The sequence below is a fragment of the Pelophylax lessonae genome, assembly GCF_965119305.1.
Source record: "Pelophylax lessonae genome assembly, chromosome: 1".
NCBI lineage: Eukaryota > Metazoa > Chordata > Amphibia > Anura > Ranidae > Pelophylax > Pelophylax lessonae.
The window spans coordinates 553,887,927-553,902,319 of record NC_138768.1 but is presented as its reverse complement, the minus strand read 5'-3'; the positions used below and the strand labels follow the sequence as shown (position 1 = coordinate 553,902,319).

The window sequence follows — 14,393 nt, the reverse complement described above, 5'->3', positions numbered from 1 at the left end:
AGTGCGAATGTGGCAGCTTCTACGTAGGGAAAACGCGACAAGAGTTCGGCATAAGAGTTAACCAGCACTTACAAAGTATGTCCATAAGCAACTTTTATTTACCATTAGGCCGCCATGTGGCCAATCATCACAAAAACCATATGCCCAAAGTCCAATTCTCCATACTGGACAGGATTCATATCCCCCCCAGAGGGGGGGATTGGAATAAAGTGCTCCTCCAGATGGAACTTCGCTGGATAAAGAAACTAAATGCAGCCCACCCACCGGGCCTGAATGAAAATGTCAGCTACCGCCCCTTTTTGGAGGGCTTTGTATCTGGGAAAACAGATTGAGGCACAGTAACAAAAGACCTAACGTCAGATATTTATTTTTCAAAAAAACCCCCCTCCACACATGGAGGACAACCTACCTTGAAAAACACTATCCCCTTTCGGAACTTTCCGATATTACATCTAAAAACACCCTGCTGGGATCGAACATTCCCTGACCAAAATCAAGAACTTCATGTTTCATCCATATCACACATGAACAGCTCTATACTAATTGCTGCTCAAAATAAATAAAATAAATAACCTATTTTTTTATTATTTATTTTTATCTATACTTATTTCTATTATATATAACCTAAATGGCGTTCTCCCGTTTGGATGTTTTCAAAAAAGCCTAAAATTGGCTTCCAAATGGCACGTTATTTAGAATAAATCAATTCACTAATTGCTATACATCGCCTGAAAACTTAAAAGCCTGCTTGTTTTCTCCCCCAAATAAACCTCATCCGGCACAGGTAACCCCGGTGATCAAGACCGGGGAACAAGGAGTTAAGCAGACCTTCTATCATCCTCTGCCAATAGGACCCTGAATTGGGACCCAAACTCCGCCTCCTGTGTCGGCGGCCGCATGAAATGTACCGTTCAGATTGAAGACAGGATGCGCGCGCACCCGCGACGCGTCATCCGGCAAGGATCTTCTGTTACACAAGCATGCGTCTATTGCGCATGCGTGAACGATATAAAAGGCCGGGAATCTCAAACAGGGCGTCACTTCCCTCGAGCTGAGGGACGGTGAGGACGCTCGGACCACGCTACTCGGACCTTCCACCCTTCTTCCCCCTTAACCAAAGGACAAAACTGTAAGTATACCATAGTGCAAAAGATGCACTGATGGTATCTTTATACTGGAATACACTTTTGACAAGACTTTTCCTGTTCACTATATTTAGAACAGGAACAGTTGGACCAGCACCCCACAGTGGAGACCACTGGAACTGTATAGCATTACAAGACCAGTCGGGACAACACGCCACCTAGTGGACAAATGCTGGAACCAATATTGCTTATATAATCCTATGTCACAAAGTAAGTACTAAAACAATATGGAACATATAAAAGTAAATATTGTTCTTAAATATTTAACCAAATACTCCCTTCCATATACAGACCTGACCTAATACGGGTTGATCCAATACCTTCTTCCCTCAACTGGTCTAGAGAATATACTTAACCAGTAAGTACATAACCAATACCACTGGCACATGTACTATAAACATACAAACGTATACTAATACCGCCACCTTATACATCCCAGTAGCTTTATCCTGTTGATTCATATGAGGACCGGAGGACCACAAGCAGGCCCAGGCAATTCTCTATCTAAGTATGTATCACATGACCTACCATGAAACAAATGTCTCAGGATGGTCAAAAAACTAAATACCCTTACTACCATTTCACATATCTTGCAGAGATGGTTGACATTTTTCCTTGACAAAGGCCCCCCGCCGAAACGCGTAGGAATCCAAATACTCTCTCAAAACAAAGATCCAACGCCAACCATAGACGTTTAGACCACAAGAGAGAGACTAATGTCACATTTCCACCATGTCACTTTTTTCATACTATTCTCCTTCACTCTCACCTATGGGTTCTTAGCCCATACATCACATGTAACATATGTTCTGCTAAACCAGAAATGTATGATAATTTCTTTTATGTTATTTTGAAATAAATATTATATTTATACTTAGAATACTTTTGTGTATATTAGCCCCTTTAAAGTCCCACAAACCTTGACTCGAGGCACCAAACCTCTTTCTTCAAAGATATTTAGGGATTATGGCTAAAACTGAACTATAAACTCCTTAAGGAATCGCATACCCAAAAATTCTGTCCCGGGTGGAAAACACACCCACTGCCTCACAGATTCCCCAAAGGAGAAAAAAACGACCCTTTTTTCCCCTCCTATGCTGACCAGCAAGGCATAGGAAAAACTAATATATTAAAGGGTACAAATAAAAACCCTTCCTCCAGTTCGGCATATAACTGTAACAGGAGTGACGAAGGGATTTGACCCCCAAATAATAACTACTATACAGGCCAAAAAATATTGACCTGGTAAGTACCTGTGCATGTGTGATGGAGACAAACATGGAGGAACTGATGGGCACGGAATGGGACTCCCTAATGCAGGGGATTCAGGATAAATTTCAAGAGAAAGAACAAATGGACTCAGACGTACTAGCATTATTTTCAAACCTCAGGAAACACCTGGTAAGAAAATCTGCACTATACTGGCATATCCAAAGTTTTAACAGATACATAAAGGAAAAAATAAACCCAGCTGGACTACGCATTCAAATTTTCCCAACTATGGACCACATAACTGAACAGATGAAGAAAGAATGGGAAAATACTTTAAATGAATGCTCCAAAAACCTCATGATATTACTACAGGAGGAATACCGGAGACAAATTAAAAACCTAGATGAGGAAATAAAATCAGTATATGAATTACTCACCCCCCTTAAAAACGCACCACTATATAGCGAACAGGAAACCAAACTTAAGACACACCTAGAGGAATATGGAAAAGAAATACTACAAAAAAAGGAAAGAAAATACTGGCGAGACAAAAACGCATTTACCCAAGGAAGAGCATATAGATGGTCAAATACATCAAGAGCAAACAGAAACAGGAACAAAACAACAAAAAACCCCAACTACTCTACGGATTCATCATCCTACAACTCTGGGACCGATACCAACAGAGGCAGAGGTAGGAACCAAACAACAAAAAATTATCAACAAAACTCGCAAAGGAACTATGATAGAAGAGAATGGGGAACACATAACGAACCAGGGGAATTTGATACCCAAGAACAAGAAATTATTGAAGTACCCACAACCAGCAGACCCACCAACTACCAGATCTTCACAAGATCCCAGAAAAACAGGGATGAAAATCCAAAACAACCCCAAAAGGGGCCTTTTTTAGCCCGAGAAAAAACCAAAACCAAAACCAAACCACCATTAACACAGGCACAACAGGAGCAACAACCAGAGGAACCGAGGGACTGAACGTGATCAACCTCTCCTCCTACAACCTAACACCGGAACAGAAAAAGGTACTATCACTAGGACTGTCTTTTTGCCCCAATAAAACTATGGATACTTTTGAGGCTATAAAGGATATTAACTTATTCGCACGGAATCTATTATTGAAATTCCTGCACCAGAAAAAACCAATAACCCAGGAACAACCCACACCACTGACGGCCGCGGAATTTCGAGCCATCCGAGACCTAAACTTATTACTGGAAGAAGGAGGCCTGAGTGACTCTGAAGAAAATGATGAACCCACAGATAGTGAGGATGAAATAGAGGAAGCCGCAACAACTGACATGTTCCGGAAAAAGTCACACAAATTCCCACCACTAAGTACAAACCCTACCATCGCGCTATTTGTCAGGCAAATGTCAAAAGACGTCGAAAAAATACAAAAAAACACCCGAACAACCAACTTAAATCGCGCACAAAAGAGAGCATTACAAGAATTAAAAGAGATTGAAAATATCACTATCAAACCCTCAGACAAGGGAGGAAACGTCGTCGTGATGGACAACGACCACTATGAATATATGTGTATGCAAATATTGGAAAACAAAAAATGCTATAAAGCCATCTCACCTCTCATGATAGGGAACTACAAGGAGGAATTTTACCAACTAGTAGACAGCGCGTATAATGACAAGGCTATATCTCAACCCCTCTGGGAATTCATTAGAACAAAACATCCGAGAACCCCAACCTTCTACTCACTGCCAAAAATCCATAAGAATCCAACAGACCCACCCGGCAGACCCATAATCTCGGGGAACGGGAATATTACGGAGAAGGCAAGTCAAGTCATAGACAACTACTTAAGACCGCATGTGACCCAACTGACATCATACACAAAGGATACGGTACACCTGCTACAGATCCTGGAAGGCCTCACAGTTCCAAAAGACGCATTACTGGTTACCATAGATGTAGAGGCTTTATATAATAATATTCCTCACTCACACGGCTTAAAAACCGTAGAAAAAACTCTTAACCAACAGAGCAACCGCGACAGGAAGTTTAACCAATTTATCTTGAACATGCTAAAGTTTATATTGAACCACAACACATTCTCTTTCGGTGGAAATTATTACCTTCAGGTCTGCGGAGTTGCCATGGGCACAAGTTGTGCACCTGCCTACGCCAACATATACCTCGGTGACTGGGAAAACGAATTTTTGACAGCAGAAGAAAACTCAGAATACACAGAAAACATCCTCTTGTGGCAAAGATACCTGGATGACATCCTAGTAATCTGGAATGGACCTGAAGATCTCTTGAAAAAATGCCTTGAAAAAATGAACAAAAACAACCATAACATGTTCTTTACCATGTCTTTTCATAAAACCAAAATTCCATTTTTAGACACATACATCTATAAGGACAACCAAGGGAACGTGATGTCAACACTTTATAGAAAAGAAACGGCAGGAAACACAATATTACATGCCACCAGTTTTCATCCGGAATCTCTAAAAAAATCAATCCCCTATAGTCAGTTCCTGAGACTAAAAAGGAACTGCACAAAAGAAATGGACTACAAAAAGGAAGCATATGACTTAAATTTGAGACTACAGGAACGAGGATATACTAAAACGTGCCTCAGAAAGGCATTTAACAAAGTCCAGGAAAAAAACAGACAGGACATCCTCTTCAAGAAACATGCCCCTAAGGCCAAAACGGAACAACCAACAAGGTTGATTTTACGATTTTCCAATGAACATAAACAATTAAAAAAAATACTACAAAAAAATTGGTCTATATTGACCGAAGACCCCAATATAAAAGAATTGGTAACAGAAAAACCACTTGTTACCTACCGGAAAACAACCTCACTACAAGAAACACTGGTTCACAGCGAGTTTAAAACCAAAAAGGATCCTTGCCAGACTAAAGGCACTTTCCCATGCGGATCATGCGCACAATGTTCAGTTATCAAAAAATCCACATATAAGACACTACCAAACGGAGACCAGTTCACCCCAAAACATTTTGCAAACTGCAAGACCAAAGGGGTGGTCTACCTTATGGAGTGCGAATGTGGCAGCTTCTACGTAGGGAAAACGCGACAAGAGTTCGGCATAAGAGTTAACCAGCACTTACAAAGTATGTCCATAAGCAACTTTTATTTACCATTAGGCCGCCATGTGGCCAATCATCACAAAAACCATATGCCCAAAGTCCAATTCTCCATACTGGACAGGATTCATATCCCCCCCAGAGGGGGGGATTGGAATAAAGTGCTCCTCCAGATGGAACTTCGCTGGATAAAGAAACTAAATGCAGCCCACCCACCGGGCCTGAATGAAAATGTCAGCTACCGCCCCTTTTTGGAGGGCTTTGTATCTGGGAAAACAGATTGAGGCACAGTAACAAAAGACCTAACGTCAGATATTTATTTTTCAAAAAAACCCCCCTCCACACATGGAGGACAACCTACCTTGAAAAACACTATCCCCTTTCGGAACTTTCCGATATTACATCTAAAAACACCCTGCTGGGATCGAACATTCCCTGACCAAAATCAAGAACTTCATGTTTCATCCATATCACACATGAACAGCTCTATACTAATTGCTGCTCAAAATAAATAAAATAAATAACCTATTTTTTTATTATTTATTTTTATCTATACTTATTTCTATTATATATAACCTAAATGGCGTTCTCCCGTTTGGATGTTTTCAAAAAAGCCTAAAATTGGCTTCCAAATGGCACGTTATTTAGAATAAATCAATTCACTAATTGCTATACATCGCCTGAAAACTTAAAAGCCTGCTTGTTTTCTCCCCCAAATAAACCTCATCCGGCACAGGTAACCCCGGTGATCAAGACCGGGGAACAAGGAGTTAAGCAGACCTTCTATCATCCTCTGCCAATAGGACCCTGAATTGGGACCCAAACTCCGCCTCCTGTGTCGGCGGCCGCATGAAATGTACCGTTCAGATTGAAGACAGGATGCGCGCGCACCCGCGACGCGTCATCCGGCAAGGATCTTCTGTTACACAAGCATGCGTCTATTGCGCATGCGTGAACGATATAAAAGGCCGGGAATCTCAAACAGGGCGTCACTTCCCTCGAGCTGAGGGACGGTGAGGACGCTCGGACCACGCTACTCGGACCTTCCACCCTTCTTCCCCCTTAACCAAAGGACAAAACTGTAAGTATACCATAGTGCAAAAGATGCACTGATGGTATCTTTATACTGGAATACACTTTTGACAAGACTTTTCCTGTTCACTATATTTAGAACAGGAACAGTTGGACCAGCACCCCACAGTGGAGACCACTGGAACTGTATAGCATTACAAGACCAGTCGGGACAACACGCCACCTAGTGGACAAATGCTGGAACCAATATTGCTTATATAATCCTATGTCACAAAGTAAGTACTAAAACAATATGGAACATATAAAAGTAAATATTGTTCTTAAATATTTAACCAAATACTCCCTTCCATATACAGACCTGACCTAATACGGGTTGATCCAATACCTTCTTCCCTCAACTGGTCTAGAGAATATACTTAACCAGTAAGTACATAACCAATACCACTGGCACATGTACTATAAACATACAAACGTATACTAATACCGCCACCTTATACATCCCAGTAGCTTTATCCTGTTGATTCATATGAGGACCGGAGGACCACAAGCAGGCCCAGGCAATTCTCTATCTAAGTATGTATCACATGACCTACCATGAAACAAATGTCTCAGGATGGTCAAAAAACTAAATACCCTTACTACCATTTCACATATCTTGCAGAGATGGTTGACATTTTTCCTTGACAAAGGCCCCCCGCCGAAACGCGTAGGAATCCAAATACTCTCTCAAAACAAAGATCCAACGCCAACCATAGACGTTTAGACCACAAGAGAGAGACTAATGTCACATTTCCACCATGTCACTTTTTTCATACTATTCTCCTTCACTCTCACCTATGGGTTCTTAGCCCATACATCACATGTAACATATGTTCTGCTAAACCAGAAATGTATGATAATTTCTTTTATGTTATTTTGAAATAAATATTATATTTATACTTAGAATACTTTTGTGTATATTAGCCCCTTTAAAGTCCCACAAACCTTGACTCGAGGCACCAAACCTCTTTCTTCATACGTATTGTTTTAAGCAGCGCTGCAACATTGGGTTCACAATACTGATCTAAGCACATCATTTCCTAGGTACTATGAGGAGCAATCATGTGCAGTTATCCACAGCATACAAAACTACTTTTTTAGAGTTCATTATTTTAAAATATTCAGAGCACTAACCTTGCCCTTCAATTTCTTTTTCCATTTTGTATCTATTGTCATTTAGTTAGTCCCTTCCCCTGTACTACAATGATTTCCTATAGTTTTAAACACCTTTTTCTGATGCCACACACAAACCATCTGCATAGGCAGAGTTGCTTTTTATAACCTCTTTCTACAACTCACACTATTATTTACTGTAATTCCTTAATTTAACCTCTACCATTGCTCAATGTTAAAGTTCTTTATAACTCGGGTTATTACCCTTTTAAGTACTCCGCTATGTCTCTTGGTGTCAACTTAACACCTCAATATGCAGATCCTACAAACATTTTATACCAGTGTCATAAAAATACAGAATTTATTATCCAGGACATATGCAGATCCGCTGCATAAAAAATATTAGCTTTCATTTATTACTCCCAGGTGTAAAATGAAATTGGATTGTAAAGTGACATCTGGGAATAAAACCATTGCAGCAATGAACTATGTAAAGTATTTAACCCTGTAATTTCTTTTGGGTGGCTTAACATTCTCTTAATTCTTAAGGCAAGGAATTTGAGAAGTATACTGTTGTGGGTATCAATGCCTAAGAAAGGGTTAAGGGTCTGTATGTCAATGAAAGGGGTATGATACCTTTGATCAAAGGAACACTGTTTCCTGCAATGCAGGAGAACATTCCCAATGTTCTTTAAATTAAAACCACCAGATAGGGCCTGGGGAGCAGATAGATGTAGACCAAGTGGTTGTTTGTAAGGAGACTCGCTGTAATTTGATGTGGTCCTTTACTACCTGAATGGTTGGATAATATCTTCACAGCATATTGGGTTTCTACACTTTCAAAACATTTGTAAAACACTTTCTATAATCAAAAACAGCAACTGGTAGTGAGCAAATCAATTCTTAAACCAGGCAATCTATAGAGAAGCATTCAGTTTGTGAATCACCATTGCTGGGATTCCTAAACTGGGTGGTTCTTTATAGATCAAACAGATACACATGCAAATATTTGGGCAAAGCTGATTCTCCAGATTTGACCATCATCACTAATGCCTCGCACACACGCATCGATTATTGGCCGGGAATTTTCGGCCAACGTCCGATCGGCCGATTTTCGGCTTGTTAGTTTGATGCTTTCGACAACCGACTTTTCGGCCGAAAAAAATCTGGTGTGCAGGCTATAAAATTTTTGTTGGCCGTCAACACAATGGCCGATTTTCCGTCAGTCAGTACAGATTTCGGCAGACAAAAATCTGATGAGCAAGACTGGGCATGCTCAGAGAAGAAAAAACACACGGAAAGTAAACCATCACATGACATCACTTCTGAAGTAGATTTTTGTTGGCCAAGAAAAATCGTGCGCAGTCTAATCACATTCCAACCAACAAAACACCCCTCTGGACAAAAGTCGGACGATCGGTCGGCCGATAATCGTTGCGTGTGTACAAGGCATTACAGTAACGTCCATTGTAAATTCGGCTCAGGACACACTGGAACATTTGATTGCCCTAAAGGTTTTTTACTGATGTCTGTGTCTTTAGTAAGGAAATTTCCCTTGCTTCTTGTCCTAGTGTAAGAGCTACAGAGATCTTATTTGAATTTTCCAATTTTGCTCAAATTGATTGATTGATCAAATGAATTTTGGTGCTGACCCTTAATGACCTGCAAGCCGCTGACCTTCATAGACTCAGTTGAGGTATTTACTAAACCTGGAGATTGCAAAATCTGGTGCAGCTCTGCATAGAAACCAACCAGCTTGCAGGGTTTATTGGTAAAGCTTAATTGAACAAGTCAAAGTTAGAAGGGGATTGGCTATTATGTACAGCTGCACCAGATTTTGCACTCTCCCGTTTTAGCAAATCAAACCCAGTGTGTCAGGGATAGTGATAATGAAAGTAAAGTGAGAATGTTCAATAGAGAGAGATTAGTGTGATTTAGTGAACTGTGCTTGAGTTCTGTGTATTATAGTGATGATGCAAAATCTTTCTTCTTGTATCGAACCCAATAGTCCTTTTAAGTATTAAATATTGTAAAGCAACAAGAGATTGCTTTTCCTTTAGCATGTAACCTCTTAGCTTTTTTTTTCCTAACCACTTGCCGACCGCCCCACGCACATTTACTGCGGCAGGGCGGCTCAGCTGTGCATAATCAAGTAGATCTGTGATTAGACACAGACACAGTGGGAGCCAGACCATGGGAGGAGCGGGCTCGATCGCTGCCGGCCTCCTGCAATCTTCAGAGAAACTGACAGGAGAGCCGCCTGCCCATATAAACAAAGCAGGTGGCTCTCCTATCAAACAGGCACGGTGAGATTTGTGTTTTAGCTAAGCTGATACACCGATCTCTCTGTGCCTGTCAGAGAGCCCCCCCAAGTTAGAAAGCACATTTAAGTTTACATTTAACCCCTTGATCACGCCCAGTATTAACCCCTTCCGTGCCAGTGTCATTTATACAGTAACAGCGCATATTATTTAGCACTGGTTACTGTATTAATGTCGCTGGTCCCCAAAAAGTATCACTTAGTGTCAGATTTTGTCCGCCACAATGTCGTAGTCCCGATAAAAATCACTGAACACTGCCATTACTAATAAAAACAAAAAAAAAATAAAATAAAAAGTCCAAAAATGTATTCCGTAGTTTGTAAACGCTATAACTTATGCGCAAACCAATTAAAATATGCTTTTTGGGATTTTTTTTACCAAAAATATGTAGCAGAATACAAATTGGTCTAAACTGATAAAAAAAAATAGATTTTTTAAATTTTTTTATTGGGAATGTTTTATAGCAGAAAGTAAAAAATATTGTGTTTTTTTTTAAATTGTCTCTCTTTTTCTGTATATAGCACAAAATCTAAAAATCGCAGAGGTGATCAAATACCACCAAAAGAAAGCTCTATTTGTGGGAAAAAAAGGACATCAATTATATTTGGGTACAGCTTAGCACGACTGCGCAATTGTTAGGTAAAGTAACGCAGTGCCGAATCGCAAAAAAATGGTCTGGTCATTAAGGGGGTAAAACCTTCCGGAGCTGAAGTGGTTGATTGTTGTCTTTTCCCTAAACTTTAAAAATGTTTTTTAGTTTGATTTAGGTTGATTTGTGAGCAGCAGTCATTTTATAGGCTTTTCTTTTGGGGTAGGGTAATATCTGTTCACAATTTATTTTTTTTAAATATACATTGGGCACTGGTTTGTAAAAGAATCATTGTATTGTAATCACATTATTACATTATTATCACGTTATTTTTGTTAGAATTGTTTAGAGTCTTGACACTGGTTTTGTGCGGAGTTTAGCACGGTACGGATTCATTTACATAAGATGTGTTTTAACTTTGAGTGCTTCAGCTTTTTTACACAATCAATAGGTGGGCACAAAGATTATTAATTTATAAATGTATTAAAGTGTATATGTAATTAAAACTTTATGTATAGCAGTGCTCAATCACAAATACATGTTTTCCCCTGTTATTGTGATCTTGCCAGGATACCAAAATCCTTTAGAATACAGGATGCACCTAATTTCTTTCTATAGACTGACATTGGTGACACTGCTGCATTCAAATGATAATCAATGTTGTCAGCCCTTCATGTGAAGTTCATGGCTGAACTACAAGACAACGTGCCGACATTGCCTACTGTGGCATAACACTCTGATCATCTTTCCAACGTCAGTGACCATGGGAAGTGAAGCTCTGTGATTTGTTGCATATCAATGCGGCTCAGAAACTGCTCCAGGCAGCAGCAATGATTACAAGGCACTTTGTACACTAATAATGTTTGAGGAAAGCAGATTTGACATTTGCACTTTTATTTAAGGTAATATGCTACATATGACAATTGTTAAAGGACCTTTTTATCTACTTTCAAGCCCAGATTTGGCCAATTTCTAAAATAGATTTGGAAAAAGTTAATACTTCTGCTAGATTATTATTGCTGTCTGTGATCCTGCTTTTTGAAGATTTTACATCTCTTCCCATCTCTCTGACAACGGACAAAAAAATGAAGGAATCGGCCATTCTCAGAACAGGAAGTCACAGACAGCAATAATAGTCTTACAGAGATTGTAATCCTTCTCCATTTTACTGAAAACTAAATTTGTTTTGCTGCAGCCTGTGTCTCCACCAGTGCCATTTTAGGAGCATTAAAGGGCCCTGGGCAATGCAGTGCACTGGGGCCCTGCCTACACCTATCAGTCACGAGAATAAAAATGCAAATTATCAATAAGGCTATATTTATTGGTACAGCAGTGCCAGGTTAATGACAGCTTCCAAGTTCGGTGGCTGGGTCCAGTGAACGCATACACGGACGGGGGTCAGACTCGACTGTCCTGTGTGTGCCTGTTCCCATTGAGGTGGATAGACATTCCTGCAGTTGTGGGCTCCCCCTCCACCGCCCAAGTGGCCTGACAGCAGTGCAGAGCCCACTGGGGCTTGCCATCTGCTAAGTTTGGCGGCAGGATGCACATGGTAATCGGGACTAATGCTTGGCTGGGGCTGGGTCGCTGAGCAGGGGGGGCCCCCTGGACAAGTGGGGCCCCCGGGCAACTTCCCAGCGTGCCCATTCGGTAAGATGGCCCTGGTCTCCATGTGAAAGATTTCCCCTCACTTTCTTTTCTGACAGGATGTGAGAGGAAATCGCCCCACTAGGGAATCAGGCTGCTTTAAAAACCTTACTGGGGTTCTACATCTTCACCACCATGTCCAGAACTAAATCAGTTCAGGCCGGAGTAAAAGGAGATGTTTGGGGGTTTTAAAAAGATAAACATACTGTATATACTCACCCCTATGCTGCATATGATGCTGCAGATGTCCCACATCAGCTCTAAGACCAGGAACTGAGCGACCGCATGACCGCCGATCGCTCAGTTCCTGGTCTGCTCAGAGTGGAGAGCGGTGACTGTCAGTCACCCTTCTCAACTCAGCTCCTCCAGCGCTCACTGAAGCGCCATGCGGAGGAAGGAGCAGGCACAGCTGACTCCAGCTCTCTGCATGTTGGGAGGTGGAGGCAGCTGTCAGTTAGGCAGCTGGGTAGACCCCACCAATATTGTCCTTCCAGAGCCAACTATCGGTTGATTCTGGGTCAAGGAGAGCAAAACTAAGTGAACCCCTGTGACCAACAGGAGAAGTATGGTCATAAGAGCTTTGGCCATACTTCCATTTTCTGTTTCAGTAGTTTTTATTAGATTTTATTTTCCAAGTAAAAACAAGGCATAACAACAAAGCAATCTCTTACAGAGTACTGCACAAGCAGTGTGAAAGAAACCGTAATGACTGAGCTGGACTGTTCACCATACTGGTAAATGGCAACATTTTATTGAGTTAAGGCCTCGTTCACATGAGACATTTTCATGCACATGTGCAGCATCCAGCCTTGCTGCCAGCATCCTGTCAAGCTCTATGACAGGCTGAAATAGGAAGCAGCTGGATGGGGTACCGAGAGGTACTCACATTTAGGACCATATGCATTCAGAAATGTATGCACTGAATGCAGAATTCCCAAATGGGCAAATGTCCCTGAATGTACAGTATCTCACAAAAGTGAGTACATCCCTCACAATTTTGTAAATATTTTATTATATATTTTCATGTGACAACACTGGGCAGCACTCATATGTCTATTTGCCAAAGACCAACTTTGGATATGATGCTGAGCACATGCACTCAACTTCTTTGGCCGACCATGGGGAGGCCTGTTCGGAGTGGAACCGTTGTAATGCCTTGGCCACCATGCTGCAGGTCAGTTTCAGGGTCTTGGAAAACTTCTTATAGCCGAGGCCATCTTTATGTAGAGCAACAATTCTTTTTTTTCAGATGCTCAGAGAGTTCTTTGCCACGAAGTGCCATGTTGAACTTCCAGTGACCAGTATGTGAGAGAGATAACACCAAATTTAACACACCTGCTCCCCATTCACACCTGAGACCTTCTAACACTAATGAGTCACATGACACCGGGGAGGGAAAATGGCTAATTGGGCCCAATTTTGACATTTTCACTTAGGGGTGTACTCGCTTTAGTTGCCAGCGGTTTTAGCATTAATGGCTGTTTGTTGAGTTATTTTGAGGGGACAGCAAATTTACACTGTTATACAAGCTGCATACTCACTACTTTACATTGTAGCAAAGTGAAATTTCTTCAGTATTGTAAAATAAAAAGATATAATAAAATATTTACAAAAATGTGAGGGTGTACTCACTTTTGTGATATACTGTATTTAGCCCCTAGAGTACCTCTGGGTGCAGCACCCAGCTGTTTCCAGCCACTGTGCACCCATTGAAAGCAAACTTAAGCAAAAAAAAGTAAAATAAAAATAAAAAAAACCTTTGTGATAAATGATCAAACCTACAATAGGGGAAAAGATCGTAACCTCCAAATAGCAGTTAACCTGATACAGTCGAGGAAAATAATAAAACGTGTCGGAGACAAGTTCTGTCTTAAGTGGTGCAGTTGCCCATAACAACTAGCGGGATTCTATATTTTATTTTTTTCACAGCTGATTGGCTGTGCTCCATTTGAGACAAAGTTGGGACAAAGTTTGTCTCAGACACTCTTTTAAAGAGGAACGTCACCCTTATCATAAATATCACAACAAAGGCATCTTTAGAAATGCTTATTAGGGCCAATCTATGAACTGATTGCTTAGAGATAAAGAGTTTTTATTGTTTGCATAATTTATTTTCTTTTCCTACCTATCCTTCTCATGATGGCCATTCTTTTTAAGGACAGCAGAATCCATCTCCGTTTACTTCTTGTAACTCTA

The 14,393-nt window shown here is 40.7% G+C and overlaps 1 protein-coding gene across 1 annotated transcript in view; it reads right to left on the bottom strand.

The window, feature by feature from the left end:
• The window catches only part of NRTN (neurturin), a 234,470-nt gene that overhangs the window by 20,118 nt on the left and 199,959 nt on the right, over window positions 1-14,393 (bottom strand). The window lies entirely within an intron of this gene.